Source organism: Mustela nivalis (assembly GCF_964662115.1).
Source record: "Mustela nivalis genome assembly, chromosome: 19".
Taxonomy (NCBI): Eukaryota; Metazoa; Chordata; class Mammalia; order Carnivora; family Mustelidae; genus Mustela; species Mustela nivalis.
In genome coordinates, this window is record NC_139038.1 from 3,251,464 (window position 1) to 3,267,151 (window position 15,688).

Here is a 15,688-nt window from a genome sequence, read left to right on the forward strand (position 1 = left end):
ACACTCACCAGCTGCTACCGTCGGTCGCCCTGGGGCAGGCTCCGTGGGGAGGAGGAGAGGGACCGGGAGAGAAGCCGACTCTTGGCTGGTGCGGTCGTGCTCTGGGCTGGAACACCCTGCATGTGCAAGAGTCTCTGAGGGTATTTTGGGGTTCCCCTGCATATTCCCTACAGGAAATCTCACTACCTGTCCCCAACCCGAGCAGTGCCTCCTCCGTCGGACCGCTTCCAGCAACCCCAGACTTCTTGCCGTCCACGCGCCCGCCAAGTCCATGTTGCCTCCCAGGCAGCCTTCCTTGGATGGGAGTCACCTTCCGGGTGGCTCCCTGCTTGAGTCCACATTTGGTCACTGCCTGCTCACCGCAACCAGCGCAGAGCATGTGGTCCCATGCCCCTTGGCAACCTGTTCCTCATTCTCTGCCCTGCCACCAGGGGGCGCTCCTACAGCCCTGTCACCTTGCAGTTCTTGGGAGGGACTCTGATAACGTGCCCACTCCACGGGGCTCACACCAAGTTCCCCCACGTGTTCTTGCAAAGGCTCACCAACCCTCTCCCGCTCCAAAGAACCCCTCCCCTGCCCGTCTCCTCGCCTCCCATGTAAATTCCCTGCCTTCTCTTGTACAGGCTGAGACTGATGGTAACACCGGACATCTGCCTGCCCCAGCAAAGCTCGGAGACCAAAGATTTCCACGTACACGTCCCGTGACACCTCTGTGACTTTGTCTTTAGAACAGAGTCTGCCGATAGCCTTTTTTCCCTTTCAAACCATGAGCCATGTGGGAACAAGGACAATGATTGCTCTTTATTAGAAATTCTAGCATCTAGGACTATAACTCTGAGCACCTATTAAATATTTTTGGCTGATTAGAAATACTTTGAAATGCTAAAGGAATCTGCCCATCTGTGCCGAGACCCCAGACAGAACATACCTTAAGGACGTATCCATTCCAAGGGCAAAACCATCCCTAGCAGCGTGACCGCTGTTTCTTTGAAAGAAGTCCTCCATCCAAAGGCAGCTGCCTGGGACTCTGGAAAACACCGCAGTGAAAACTATTTTTGGAAAACCTAAAATCACAGAACCTCAAACTTTCAGAGGAAGACCACGAGTTACCTAAAACGGATGTTTCAGGGAAAGGAGTAGAAATGCCCTGCCCTCTCTTTCTGATAAGTCATCGTGGCTCAAAGCATGTTTCAGGAGTGCACCCCAGGGATACCCATCCTTGGGGGTCCCATGGGGCCTCATCCCACTCCTGCAAGTTATATGAAACCCACCAACAGAAAACATGGCTGCAAAAAATGTCAAGACTGACCACTGTCTCTGGCTGAGACCTAGTGAACATGGAGGGTTGTGTGAAGGTCAAGTTCCTGTTCCGACAGAGCCCAGAACTGAGAAAGAATGCAGAAGAAATGGCCAGTGCACTGGTTATAAAGACAGCTGGTTTCGGACGCAATGAAAAGTTTCATTTTGAGATATTCATTGAAGATGGCACTTCTATTAACCTGATACACATTCGAAAATCAACGACTAGAAAATAGAGGTCCTACTGAACTCGACTTAACAAGCAGATAAAAATTGTTTGGAATTTGTTTTTGTATTTCTATTGAAACACCTGAGTAGCTCAGTCAATCAAGCGTCTGCCTTTGGCTCAGGTCATGATCCCAGGGTCCCGGGTTCGAGTCCCGCATCAGGCTCCCTGCTCAGCGGGGAGCCTGCTTCTCCCTCTGCCTGTGGCTATTTCTCTCTCTGTCAAGTAGATAAATAAAATCTTTTTATAAAAATGCAAAAAATGTCTTAGCTCACAGCCTCTACAGGTGTTCAGGTCGCATTTGGCCAGCAGGCCCCATCACGCCGTGAGAGGGGGTAGTACTGAAGCCATCCTCTCGTCAGTGAAGAAACTGAGGCATGAGAGTTCGAGTGACGTCCCGAGGTCAGCCGGCCACACACGCTGAGCAGCGACTGGGTCTGCCTGCAGAGCCCGCAGAGCCCGGCTTCTCACATAGCATTAGACGGGCCTCTGGCCCCTGTCCATATTGTGTGTTTATCGATCGCTTCCCTACCTCCAACATGATGTCATTAATCCATATGAAGCTCTCTTCCGAGTGCGACGTTTTATTCCCGACGTCTCCGTAGCTTGCCGTTACTGAACTTATTAACAACAAAGCAGCGGTTTGCGGTCAGTCGAGCAAATCGCCCAAACCAGTTGATGGTTTATTTTCAGCCTCCCTAGGCTCAGAAGACACGATCACGGTAATGACTTTCGTATTTATTCCTATCCTACAGTGTCTCCACGAGAGTTTTAGGCAACTAACAACACTATAACCTCATAAATTAATGAAGATGTTATAAATGGGTGATGTTAAATCTTTAAATATAAACCATAGGGCCCAGGCATGCTCCTAGAGGGTTATTCTTTTTCTTCCCAACATGGAGACACGAGAAATAATTCACCCACAGGAAAAGCCAAAGGTGGGCGTGTCAGGCTTCCAAGCCATGCGCCCTGATTTCTGGAAGGTGCTGACAACTCCTTTCTGTGAAAATTTCCTCACTGCCACCACTCTGGGCTTTTTGCTTTAGCAATTTGAGAAATTCCCCAAAATTGCTGAATACAACCCGTATACTCAGGGAACTTAATGACCACTGATGAAATCTATCCTAGATGAATCCAACACCTAAGCAACATCACCGCGGCCACATTTGCTTCTGCCTTTAGTTTCCAGAACAAATCTGGCGGCAGTCTGCCACAGGACCTTTGCAGCGGCTTCTCCTCATGCTCAGAACAATCTTTCCTTTGCAAGGTGAGCTCCTTCTCCCCTAGGTCTTGGCTTGAGAAACCCGCCCTCAGCTCTTACATAAGGCGTTCTCCATCTGCTGGTCTGTTGCGCTGCCTTCCCCCCTTTGTAGCCGTTCACAGTCTGTAATTACATGATTTATTCATGGTTTACAAGGGCTTCCTCTGTGTCCTCCTCTACGCCGCAAGCCTGGAGGGACTCTCGCCTGCCTCTGCCGCAGCACTGCTTTCCTGGCACCTCGCAGGGTGGCATCTTGGAAACACTGGAGGGAGACTTAAGAGAGGACGTTAGTGAAGGCACCCATGCTGGCAGACTGGGCCTCCAAGAAGGTCCCCAGAGGCCACCAACGGAGGCGATGTGTGCAGGAGGTGAGGAGCTCAGGAGGAGAGAGCAGCTCTCACAAGGCAGGAGCTTGGCTTCCTCTTTCGTTCCTCTGTCGAGACACCTTCTTGGATTCTCTTCTGCTTTTGTCCCCATCAGGCCGAACCCTCCCCTCTGGAAAATGCGGTTGGGATGCATTTCCCAACTCTGCCACCTCTCACAGGCACCCGTGTGTCCCCATCCAGTCTGTCCATTTGTTCTAAATTCCCTGCATTCAATCGGAGCTAAGACACGAAAGTTAAAAGAAGAAGGGGGGGAAAAAACAGTTAACGGATTGAGGGATATATTTACTCTTGTGCTCTCCTAGAGATGGGCTGGAAGGTCATTTCAAATAATTATCACCCTGATAATTGAGCAGATGGCAATCACCAAATCAGGCAGTTCCCCACCAGTCCGCGCCTCTGTAGCTAATTCACCTTCATGCCTGGGCAATTTGTTCTAACTAGATTATATTCCATGACAGGAACTTGTGTTCTTCGCTTTTCGGGGCACCCCAGGAAAAAAAAAAAAATGGCTTTCCAAAGGGTTTGGTGTCACACAAAAAGATCTTCTTGCAGAAGCTAGGAGAACGGGCATGGACCCAGAGACCTGGCATCGGCCGCTTGAAACATGGTCATGAGAGCCGATCGTGCCTCTTTTCAGAACTGCCCTCTGTGTGCTGGAGCCGTGCCTCCCCCAGGACTGCCCTCAGCGGTGTCCCCCCGTGTCCCCAGAGGCCCCCCCGCTGCACGCAGGATGAGTGCTCAGATGATCTCCCCCCATAGCTTCATGAATCGAATCCAAAAAGAAAAGCAACCGCATCACGGGCACCGTGCTTCTTTCTTTCTTTTTTGTTTTTTAAAGATTTTATTTATTTATTTGACAGAGAGAGATCACAAGTAGGCAGAGAGAGAGGAAGGGAAGCAGGCTCACCGCCGAGCAGAGAGCCCGAGGCGGGACTCGATCCCAGGACCCCGAGATCATGACCTGAGCCGAAGGCAGTGGCCCAACCCACTGAGCCACCCAGGCGCCCCGGCACCGTGCTTCTTAATTTGTCATCCTGGCAACCAACCATCCCCCTTTCCCTCTCTGGTTTGGTCCCTTTTGTAAGACTTCTGAGGGAGTTTCCTACCTGTGCAAATTCAGCTCTCCCTGGGAAGCCAGTCACCCACCCTGGCAGGTGTTCCTTCTGTGAATGGGTCGTTACTTTTATGCAGGGATGTGAATAGTCCATTTACTTGGAGGAAATTAGGGGCGAGGATCAAGGCAACAACGTATAATCACTTAATTTGGAGCCAATCCAGGACTGAACATAAGCACCTTTGATTTAAAGGAAAAAAAGCAATTAAAGGTAGTTGGCAGAAAGTTCTTTCAAGTCAATGAAGTCATTCAATCAGTCCATAAAAAATGACTAGCTTTTGGAAGCATAATTTGGTCCCAAGTAAGAAGAGGAAAAAAAAAAAAAAAAAGATTGGCTCCCACAAGAAGGAAACACCAACACCAACCACCAACACCAGCCATGAGTGGGTGGTCTCATTGGTTTTCTGGTTCCATCTTGCTTCCCTGTCATCCTGCTTCTCCAGGGCACTCCCAGTCTGCTGTTCACCCTGCTCAGCCAGCATCTCAGCCCCTCTGAGCATTCGACCAGCCCCCCCCCCACCCCTTTGCAGTGGGGTGGGAGTGGCCAAGACTTCAGGGCCAGGCGCTTGCCTCCCTGTGGGCCCGCAGCTCCCGCTCGGCCCGGGACACGCTGCCCACCTGCACCGACTCCCGGGCTAATGACGTCAGGAACAAGGGAGGGGGCTCTCTGTCATTGCAGGGGCACAGAGACCCTTGCAGACCCCATTCTGAGGCGCGGTTAGCTGCCTGCTAGAGGGAGCATGGGCAGAACACCCGTATAGTATAAACGTCCTGACTTTGCCTGGAGGTGAATGAATCCTAGGAAAATCCCGCAATTTCCTTCCGGTACAACAGCCCCATCGTCCTTCTGTCTCGTCCCAAACAGCCTGAATCCTTTACTTGTGCTCATAGTCCAGGCTCAGCTGCCAGGTGCCCGCAAAGGGCTGCTTCCTGAGTCCGCCCCCCCCCACCCATTCACCAAGCCCCACCTTCCAGAACTGTCCTCCTGATCAAAGCTGAGGCCTGATTACAACTGAATTATAACCATACCGTGTCATGTCACCATTAGAGGCCCATGTACCTACTCAGAAACCCTTGGGCCATATGTGTTTTGGAATTCACAACTTTGCGGCTTTCAAAAGATAATGCACTGCGGATGCTCTGTATTACATTAAAAAGCCCGAAGACTCCAGGGGCAGCACCCTGTAATCAAATCCATTAATATTTCTGCAGGAAAACACATGAATATTCAGACTAAGTGGGGAAAATAATGATTATAAATAGTCTCTCATCAGTTCAGGTCAGGTTTTGCAACCAAAAGAGTTCTAAAAAAAAACTTTCAGTCTGGAGAACTTTTGAATTTTGGAGTTACCTGTGAGGCTAGCAGACCTGTATTGACATCGCTTTCTGCCCCACCAGACTGGACACCAGGAAGGAGGTGCCGCTCTCTGGCCATCCGTAGCATCTGAAGCCTCGGTACCATGTGAGACTAAACCAATGATACATAAAGTAAAAGGAAGCGTTGGGGACTCGAAAAAGGGTGCCCCGTCCCTTCTCCAGGGTGCTGCCCCTCCTCGGGCAACAGACTGACCTGACGGATAATCCGAGGCTGTGACAACTTATGTAAAGGGCCAGATAGTAATTTTCAGCTTTTGGAGCCAACCAGTCTCGTTTGCAATATTTAACTCCACCTTCGTGGTACAAAAGCCGTCTTAGACGACATGTACATAAATGGGTGTGTCTGTGTCCCAATAAAACTTTATTTACAATGACAAACTGAGGGCCAGATTTGGCCTGCAGGCCACACTTGCTGACCCTGTACAAATCCACGAATGTCTTACTTAATGGTCAAGACCCATTCAACCGGTAGGTCTCCTGTCATGGAATAAGCACCGTTCTCTGGGCTAGAAACTCAGCAATGACCAAAACACAAGGTTTCGCCCTCATTAAGATGATAGTATAGCTGAGTCCAGGAATTAGATTAAATTCTTCAGATCACCCCAGCTCTGTGCTTTCTTTCACCTTTATAAAAGTGGACCTTGGCCAAAGATCTTACCAGACACCTTAGCGAAATTGTTACAGATGGCAAGCAAATAAGCACATAAAAGATGTCCCACATTATGTACCATCAGGGAAACCCAAGTCAAAACCACAAAGAGTTGCTATTAAAGGTTAAAACAACGAACATGGCATGTCCAGCAGAACAGCCCAGATCCAGAACATGGACGCCACCAAATTCTGTCGCGGACGCAGAGCAGCAGGAATTCTCCTGCACGGCTGGTGGGAACGGGAGGCAGCAGAGCTGCTGTGGAAGGCAGTCTGACGGTTTCTCACAAAACCACACGCGCCCTCACCAGCGGCTCCCGCAGCGGCGCTCCTCGGGAATTGACCCAGACGAACTGGAAAATTCCGTCCCTACGAAAGCCTGCTCGTAGACGCTTACGGCCACTTTATTCATAACTGTCCGACCTTGGAAGCTGCCAAGATGTCCTTCAGTAGGTGACGGATACCCTGTGGTCCAACCAGATGGGAATATGATTCAGCGCAAAAGAGAAATGAGCTACTAAGCTCATTTCTATCAAGCCTTGAAAGGAGGAGGAGGAAACCTCAATGCATGTTTTCAAGCAAAAGAAGGCAGTCTGAAAAGGCTTTGTCCTGTATGATTCCAACCACAGGACATTCTGGAAAAAGCCCAACTATGGAGACAGTAGGAAGATCAGTGGTTTCTTGGGTTGGGGGATGAGGGAGAGAGAAATAAGCAGAACATGGGATTTCTAGGGCAATGAAATTCTCTGTGTTACATTACACGCCATTATCCATTCGTCCAAGCCCACAGAATGTACAACACCAAGGGCAAATCTTAAGGTAAACTGCGACCCATCCTCGAGAAAGAGGTGCCATCCGGGTGAGTGATGTGGATAGCTAGGAGGCTGTGCTGGGGGAGGGGCAGGGAGCATATGCGAAACCTCTGCGTCTCCCTCTCCATTTCGCTGTGAACCTAAAACTGCTCTAAAGGAAGTCATCTTCAAAAAAAAAAAAAAAATAGGTTGGTCCGCGAAGTCAATCCCTCTTGTCTACAGATTCCAAATTCCCGATTTTGCCTGTGCACTAATGCCTACGTGTAACCTCGGAATAAGCACCCGCAGAGCCGTGGGTGTGCGGTGCCCCAACCCACACAGAACATTGACACAAGGCACAGGTTCTTGGCCATGGCCGAGCCAGCCAACCCTCGTTCGGTTCTCGTAGCACAAGCAAGGGTCCTTCCTGCATCTAGCTGGTGTGATTTTTGCATTTTTAAGCTCTTTGCTGTTTACAATGTCCCCAAAGCCCAGCAATAACGCACGTTGCTACATGCCTAGAGGCCGTTTGCAGAGAAGTCACGCAAGTTAGTCAAGGTTCCTTCAGGCGTGAGTTATAGCACTGTTGGCTGTGGGTTTGCTGTTAATGAATCAACAATATATATTAAATAAGGTGTCTTTAAAGAGAAATACACATAAAACAAGGTGATGTATTGATCGCCTGATGAAAACGTTGTGACCAGAGGCTGGCAGCGACGCAAGCCGGCTTCCCCCAGGGAGCAGGGATTCAGCACTCACTCACTCAGAGTTCATGGTCACTTAATAAAACACGGACGCCGGAAGAACCCAGATCAGCTTTTTTGTTAATAGCATTCTTTGTTTAAATCTTAAATAATTGTAATTCTTCATTGGTGACACGACCATTGTAACAGTCTCGCCGGAAATTTGTCTTTGTGTGTGTGTGTGTGTGTGTGTGTGTGTGTGTGTGTATTTTGTGTGTATTTGTGCATTTTTTTCCCTCCCCAAAGAATCAACTTTGGGCTCTTTTTCTACTTCCAAACAGATTTCTTCCCTAACCCACAACTAATTTAGCCATGTGTTACTAAATTCCCAACCAGTGCACTTTTTTTTTTAACTTCATCTTTTTGTATTAGCTTCTGGCTTAATCGCGACGTGGTCGGAGGACAGGGGCCGTGTAAAAGTCTTCCCATTGGCCTGGGGCTGGGGGGGCTACTGTGCAGCCTCCGACCTCCACTCACTGTCCTTGGCTTCTGCTGCGGCCCTGCCACTGACCGTGTTATTCCGCGAGGGTCCGCTAGGCCGTTGCTGCGATCCGTGCTGCTCTCCCACATCCTTGCATCCTTGCTTGCTTTTGCCTGATTATCCTCCAGCAATTGAAATCATTGCAAAAGGGGGTTTGTCCGTTTCCCCTGCCGCTCTGTGCATTCTTAGCCCCCTCTGTGCGGGGGCCATTCTGTCCGGTGCTCCGTCCTTCCAACGGCTGTGTCTTCTTGCTGGCTGGAACCTGTGACCGTTAGGCAGAGACGAGGTCCAGGCCTTATCACGTGTCTCAGCTTCAACTCTACTCTGTCTCCTGTTTACCTGAGCCCAGTGGTCTTTGGGGGAGTATATTGCCGATGAGTTTTTTTCCTCCATCCTTTTATTTTCAACCTCTGTGGGCCTAATGCCCTAATGAGATGTTCCTCTTAATAACAGGGGATGGGGTGGGAAATCTGAGAGCAACCTTCCCCTGCCCCCAGAGAGAGCGCCAAAGCCACATCGCCTGGACTGGAGGAAGGGGTCCACGTCCTGCACCAGCCCCCTGGGGGCGCCGCATCTGGAATCGCCAGCACCATGGGGGAGAGCAAGTTGGACTGACTCCATGGGGAGGGCCAGAGGGAGCCCCTTGTCAGAGCCTCCAGCTGCCCTTACCTCTGCTTTTCCTATATTTCATCTCTGAGCTGCCTTCACATTCCACGGGCTCAGACACAGGACTCGGGGACCAGAGGCTGAAGGAGGTAACCCAGAAATGCAGTGGAAAGCCCTCCCCATCACAGCGGGAAGTGCTTCTTTCCCAGACCCGTTGATCCTACAAGGCGCCGTGAAATCCAGCACCCACATGAATCCCTTTACGAGTTCCCTATCTGCTTGTAATGCCCTCTCTTTCCAAACCTAAAGAAACGAGATCCAGAAGGGCACTCCTGTACCCGCAGAAACAAGGCAGGAGTGAAAGTGGCTGAAGGAGTAGCCTTAACCATGGGGGAACCCGGGAACCGTGGGAACCTACAGGCTGCCGGTTTTCCAGCCTCGTGATTTCTCAGCTGCTCAGAGGAGGTTAGTACTGGTTTACTGAAAACCCCACTTTCGTGGGTCAGTGGGCTGGGGGGAGGTGCCTGAAGTGTGCAGAGCAAGGTCAAGCCCAAGTCTTAGGAGAGACGCAATAGTGTGCCTGTGCCCCTCCCCCTACACATGTATGGCTGCCCCCCCCCCCCGGGGTAGGGGGAGAGGTGCAGAGCTTCCAACAGGGAAGGGAAGGACTGACGGACATGAGTTGAAAGAACCAAAACTCAGAGCTCTTGACGGAGTCACAAGGACATCAACTTTTTAGAACCAACTTCCACATTTGACATGGACATAGCCTTGGACATGGAGAGAGATTCGTATCCATTATGTATTTGAATTGTGACATAATCATCCAATCAAGATAATGAACATTTTTTAGAGAAGACATTTACAACAGAGTCTTTGGAAGTCAGTGTACCAAAATATATCCAGGGCTTGATTCAAAAAAGCGGACATTTGATCTAGAAATTCCACAGGGGGCCATTTGTCTTCTGGTTATAAGGGGACCCTTGGACATACACAAATGTGTAAGGATGTTAACTGCATTGCTCTTTACAACCAGAAAATCAGAAAATAATCTAAATGGATAGAAAACTGATGAAGCAAATCATGGCGTATCCTTGCAAAGGAATGCTTGGCAGCCTCTATAATTACGCCATAGATCAGCAGTTACCAGCAAAGTTGGCCATGTTACATTGCATGAAAAAAGCAATATGATACCTTTAAAAAAAAAGAAAGAAATGCGTGTACAAAATTACCTAGTATGTGCGTTGAAAAAAAAATGTGAAGTTATTCATTAAAATGTTAACAGCGGTTATTTGAATGTTAGGATGACTGGCAATCTGTGTTTTCTTTGTGCCTTTTTATATTGGGTAAATTATTTTAAATAAACACAAATCATTATAATGGTTTATAAAGAGAAGGTTCCTAAAGAGCCCATTGTGAAAGCTCTTGCAGCATTTTAAGTGAATAATTGATCTATTTAGCGGCTCAGGTTTACTCTAAGTTCTACGTTCCCCAAGAGCGGAGAACATTTTCACTCCGTTCCTCCCCCAGCTCCGCGCACAGCCCTGCGCATGAGTGGAACCCCCTGACAGCCGTCGACTGCCCCAGTATTTAGATGTCAAGTGCTGAGAAGATATGAGTGAAAATCGCTAAGGACTAAATTGCACAGCTGAGCCTTTGGCACTAGAACTTTTATAATTGAAAACTAAAACCTCCGAGTCATTTCATTTTATTACAAATGAACCCACCTCACAACTCCCCTTCAGTTTTGAAATCTCGCCAAAGTGTTGGTTATGATCCCATCACTTGGCTAATGTGGACGTTTTAAAAGCGGTTTAATGACATCATTACCCTGCAAATCATAACGAGGGAGGCAGAAACGAGTCTGGTGTTTGAAAAGTCCACGCACGGACCTGCGGTTTCTGATAGGGGAGCAGGGCCCGTCTAGGTAAATTGGAGGTGAGGCAGTTTTGTTATTTTGCATCTCAACTTCTCCATCAGGGCCTTTGCCTCTGTACCAGTCAGCTGTCGCCGTGTAACACACAGCCCACAGAACCTCAGCGGCAAAGAAAACTGGCGTGTGCTTCTTGATCGATGCTGGGCTCATTGAGGAGTCTCTGAGTCTGGCTGGTTTCTCTCCCATCCACCTCCAGGATTCAGACTCTAGTCTACACCGCGTGTGTTCCCTGGGGGTCCAGATGAAAGGGCAGAGACAATTCAGGGGAAGCTCTTCTTCTGTCGAGGTAGAAGGTCAAGGGCCAGGAGTGTACGCATAATCCCAGCAGCACACTTCGGGCTCCTACACGTGTCAAGCCTGCTAACGCCCCTTTGGCTAGAGCAAATGCCCAGCCACAGGGGGGCCAGGAAGCCCACAGAAGGGAGCATTCAAGGAACGTGACCAGTGGTTGGACCTGCTGTACCCTCCGCGGGCTCAGGTGTCCGTCCCCGTGCCCTCTGTCCCGATCAACCAGTGTTCCACGCAGCCCTCTACAGCCACGCGTTCCTCCTGAGGGAGAGGACAGCCCTGCCTGCACGGTGGATTGGGTGTCCCTTTTGGGTAAATAAGACACAGATTTGATGTTTTGTTGACCAAGCCCTTACTCTGCTCTGAGATTCTTTGGCAAGGATGGGACCTTTCCCGGTTGGGGTAAGCTTTCTTCCCTGAGTCCTAGCAGCCGGGAGGAGGAAGATGGAACACTGGTCAGAGGCACGAAGGGATTTGCCAGCCCCATGTAAAGGGTGCCACGGGAGGAAGAAGAACTGAGCCCGTTATCCCCCTGTTTGAGAAGGCATGGGGCAATGGCCGGTGGCCGGCAGCCGGCAGGGGGCTGATGATCACGTTGGCCCATGCAGCACAGCGGAGGAACAGACAGCCAAAGACCAACGGCGCTTGCACTAATGACTCCCTACTTTAAAATCTCTGGGGAAAGCAAGCGCAATTTCACTTTCTAACGTTGTAAATTAGGCCGGGTCCTGGGGAACCGGGGTGAGGCGCGTCAGGATGTATATAAACGTGAACAATGCTGGAGACGTTGAAAGGAAAGATGTCCTGGGTAAAAGGGTCCATCTGCGGACGCACAAACCGCAGAGAGGCTTTCAGCTTTTTCCTTCCAAATCTAGACACCAATGGGCAATTTGCGCGTCTATTGTGTTCTAAACGAGGCTGGCTACACTCCGCTCCCCGAGGCGTAGCCGGGGCTGAGATGGGCAGGGAGGAAAGTCTGAGCAGTCTCATGAGGTGGTGAACATAATTGAAGCTAAGCCTCCCAAATGAGGGAGACTCAGGGACAGGATGGCTCGGGCAGGGCTTCTCGAAGCACGGTCCTCAGAGCGCAAGGGCAGCGTGGCCTGGGCGCCTGTCAGGGCGGCCGGAGCTCAGGAAGCAGACACTCAGGCTGGAGCTCAGCTGCCCGGGGTTCTTACCTGTCCCCTGGAACCCAGGGACTCCATCTGGGGCATCAGTGGTCCAGCGGGCCTCTCTCCCCTGGGCCGCTTGAAGGAGCCAGGGCGGTCTGCAGAGGAGAGAAGGAAGGGCAGCCCCAGAGTGGTCGTGGGGGTGAGCACAGAGCCAAGGGTGATGCAAAGGTTGATGGCGCCGGCCCTAGGCGGCATCATTCCTTTCCTACTACCGCCGCATCGAAGTCCACAGACCGCGTCACTTAACCCACGTGCAGGTCCTGCCTCCGCCTGGAGGCTAGGCTGGCGAGGGTAGGGCATGGCGGGGGCGGGGGGTCCTCTGAGGCCGTGAGGGAGTGTCTCTTCCATCCTGTCTCCTGGTTTCAGGTGGTTTGCTCTCAGTCTAGGTCATTCTTTGCCTCGTGGAGGCCTCACCCCCATGCCTGCCTTCTCCCTGGGCGCCCTTCTATCCCCGTGCCCGGCTGTCTCCTTTTAATGAGGACACCGGTCATACCGGGTTAGGCAGCCCCTCAAGACCTCGTCTTGACTAATTATATCTGCAAAGACCCTACTTCCAAATAAGGTCACATTCACAGTTACTGGCGGTTAGGGCTTCAACATCTCTTTGGGGACACCATTCAATCACAACTTAATTCTCGCCGATTGTGATTCATACAAGCAGGGGCATCTGTGACCCAATAGGAGACAAGACACTGCCAAGATTCTAGGTTGGAACTTGGAGGACATGAGGTCTGACGTGGCCCAGCCATCTGGGGCTTGTCTGGGTCGGATGGGAGTCCGAGAACACACAGTGGGAGCCAACCCCCTCCTGGTGGTAAGTGGAACCAGGAGAACGTAGCAAAACACCGGGTCTAGGTAACATCACTTGAAGGCTTAAAGCCAGGCCTGTTCCCACATGTTCCAACTACATGAACCAGTGTCTCCTTTTCATCAAGATCATTTCGGACTGTGGTTTTCTGTCCCTTGAAATCTAAAAAATGTGATGATACCTATGGTCCCATTGGTATCTAAAGTCGAAGCTAGTTCTTAGCCCAGTGTGGCCCGTGGAGAAAAGCAGCACAGCAGGGGTCCAAGGGTGGACTGCTCTCAGCTGAGGAGGGGCCATGCAGGGCCCCCCACTGCCCCCGGGTCTGCTCCAGAGAGAGATCTCAGCGCCCAGCACACCGGGGTCTCCAGGCTGGCCACGGGGAGGCCCCAGGCCCCTGCTGCTCAGAACACAGTGCACGGCCCAGCAGCACCCATCCCCCCACCCCCTGGAACAGGTCAGAAACGCAGGTTCTCAGGGCCCACCCCAGACGTTCTGAGCCAGACTTCGCATTTTAAACAGGATCACCATCGATTTATGTGCTCATTAAAGCTCAAGACGCAAAGTTCCAACCTAATTAGTGAGCAAAGTTTTGGTGGATTAAATCCCAGCTATTTAACAATCAAATTGGATTTCTGCTCTTTCTGTCTGATTTAAAGCTATTCCTCCAAGGACTGAGATGACCAAACAACCAAGTCATCCTATGAATATTACATTATATTGTTATATTCTATCATATCATTATATTAGAAACATAACAACAATAGTAATTTATATTAGAGAGCAGCATAGTATATAAATCCCACTTTGACGTACACGAGGCATTGGACAGTATGTTTTGTGTTCAATTTATATCTTTACTGAATGGCATCCTAGAACACTACAGACCATGAGGACAAAGTCTGTGCCTCAAGAGATACTGTGCTGCCGGACATCTTCAGCACCCTGAGCAAAAATGGCTGAGTCGTGGCTCAGCTCTCGGCTCCAGGGGCGTCCAGAGTAGCCAAGCAGACACCAGATCAGCCCCAGAACAACATTCCCCAGAGACCCAGGCAGCCGAAAGCCCCACTGCAAACCTCTGGCAGTCCATCTGCTATAGAAAGTCTGTTGTCTTTTGCTTCTGAGTTTCATGGAGTTGTTTTCCTGGCCTTGTACTGGCTTCAAGACCTGCTCGGAAAGCCTCGTGGGAGTTGGTTTCCACCAGTGGTCATCGTTCATGGCACAACGGCCGGGTGAGGACGCCGGACCAACACCTTTCAGCAGGGACCGGCAGCGGTGAGGAAGAATGCTAGAGGCCACAGACCACCAAGAAACCAAAATGGAACTAATGCTCACCTGTGCAAGGCTTTGCAGATAAAATTAATTTTGGCCTTTTCAGATCTTTGACTCTTTGTATCTTTATTTTATTCCGATCAGAATGGATACGGTCGAAACATAAAACAAAGACAGCCAGAGCTTAAAGAAAATGTACAAAGCAGAGCCCTTGCAAATGCAGAGTAGGAGCGTGGGCCCACGAGGAAACGCACAGAGCAGAAGTGCCAGGGTTAAGTTCTGGACAGGGGAGTGCTAATTAATAACCAACAGCTTCTGCTGTGGGTAGAACAGAATGAGCCCACTGGTGTGTGCACCATTGGTTAAAACAAGCCCTATTGCTCCCTGGTCTGGACAATGCTGTCAGTTTGGTCCGTTTGGTCCAGGCAGGGTCTGCGATCTGTTCAAATCCATGGCCCTCCCTCCGCAGCCACTGGCTGGGGCCAGTCGTGTGACCTCTCCTGGACACATGCGGCTGTGAGCCGGGGTTTTCTATATACAACATACCTTCAGGGACTCAATATCTATTGATCCTGATACCGACGGCTTCTTTTTGGTTGTTGCTCAAATGACACCACATTGGAGGAAACTGTCCTGACCCCTGACCCCCTCCACTCCCCACCCCCAGCCCCCGGGCCTGTTCTACTCCTCCTCCTAGCGCCAGCCACCGCCTGTGCTGCAATCCTGCTGGGTGCTGCGGACTGAGCCCACTCTTGGCAGAAGCTCCACGGGAACGGGTCTTTGTTTTGCTTCCAGCTGCGTTTTCACATCTAGGACAGCGCCCGGCTGGGAGTAGGTGCTCTGAAAATATTTCTGAGTGAAAAGCAGTGCATCAGGTGCTAGACTTCTAGAGCTTTTCAAGTAAAAAGAGTACTATAAAACAGAAGTCAGATGCTCTGTATTTCAGTAAAATATATTTTAAACCCTGTACTGAAAAGCACAAGGGGTGGGACAGAAAACATTTGTATCCTGCTTTGGAAGGCAATTTATCAGCATCTAGAAACATTTTAAATTCTCATCCCCTCCCTCGCCAGAGCTCTGTCTCTCTGCATCTGCCCCTCCTCTCGTGCCCAAGGAGGAGTGCCCTTGGATGTTGACCCGGCTTTGTTTGTGGAAAACTGAGAGCAGGTCTCGGGCTCCATCCACCGCGTGCCTCCCATGGGTCTGCTTGGAGAGCACAGCGAGTGCCCAGTGACTGCGGACCTTCCCACCTACGGCAGGAATCTGGTCCCTCCCGTCGG

The 15,688-nt window shown here is 50.5% G+C and overlaps 1 long non-coding RNA gene across 1 annotated transcript; it reads right to left on the bottom strand.

Annotated features, from left to right (window-relative positions):
- On the bottom strand, positions 1 to 12,917 carry LOC309854544. The gene is made up of 4 exons (XR_014306294.1): positions 12,338 to 12,917; positions 4,282 to 4,469; positions 929 to 1,027; positions 1 to 116 (listed from the first exon to the last, which is right to left on the bottom strand). It is a non-coding gene; the product is annotated as an uncharacterized lncRNA (long non-coding RNA).
- Positions 12,918 to 15,688: the final 2,771 nt, after the last annotated feature.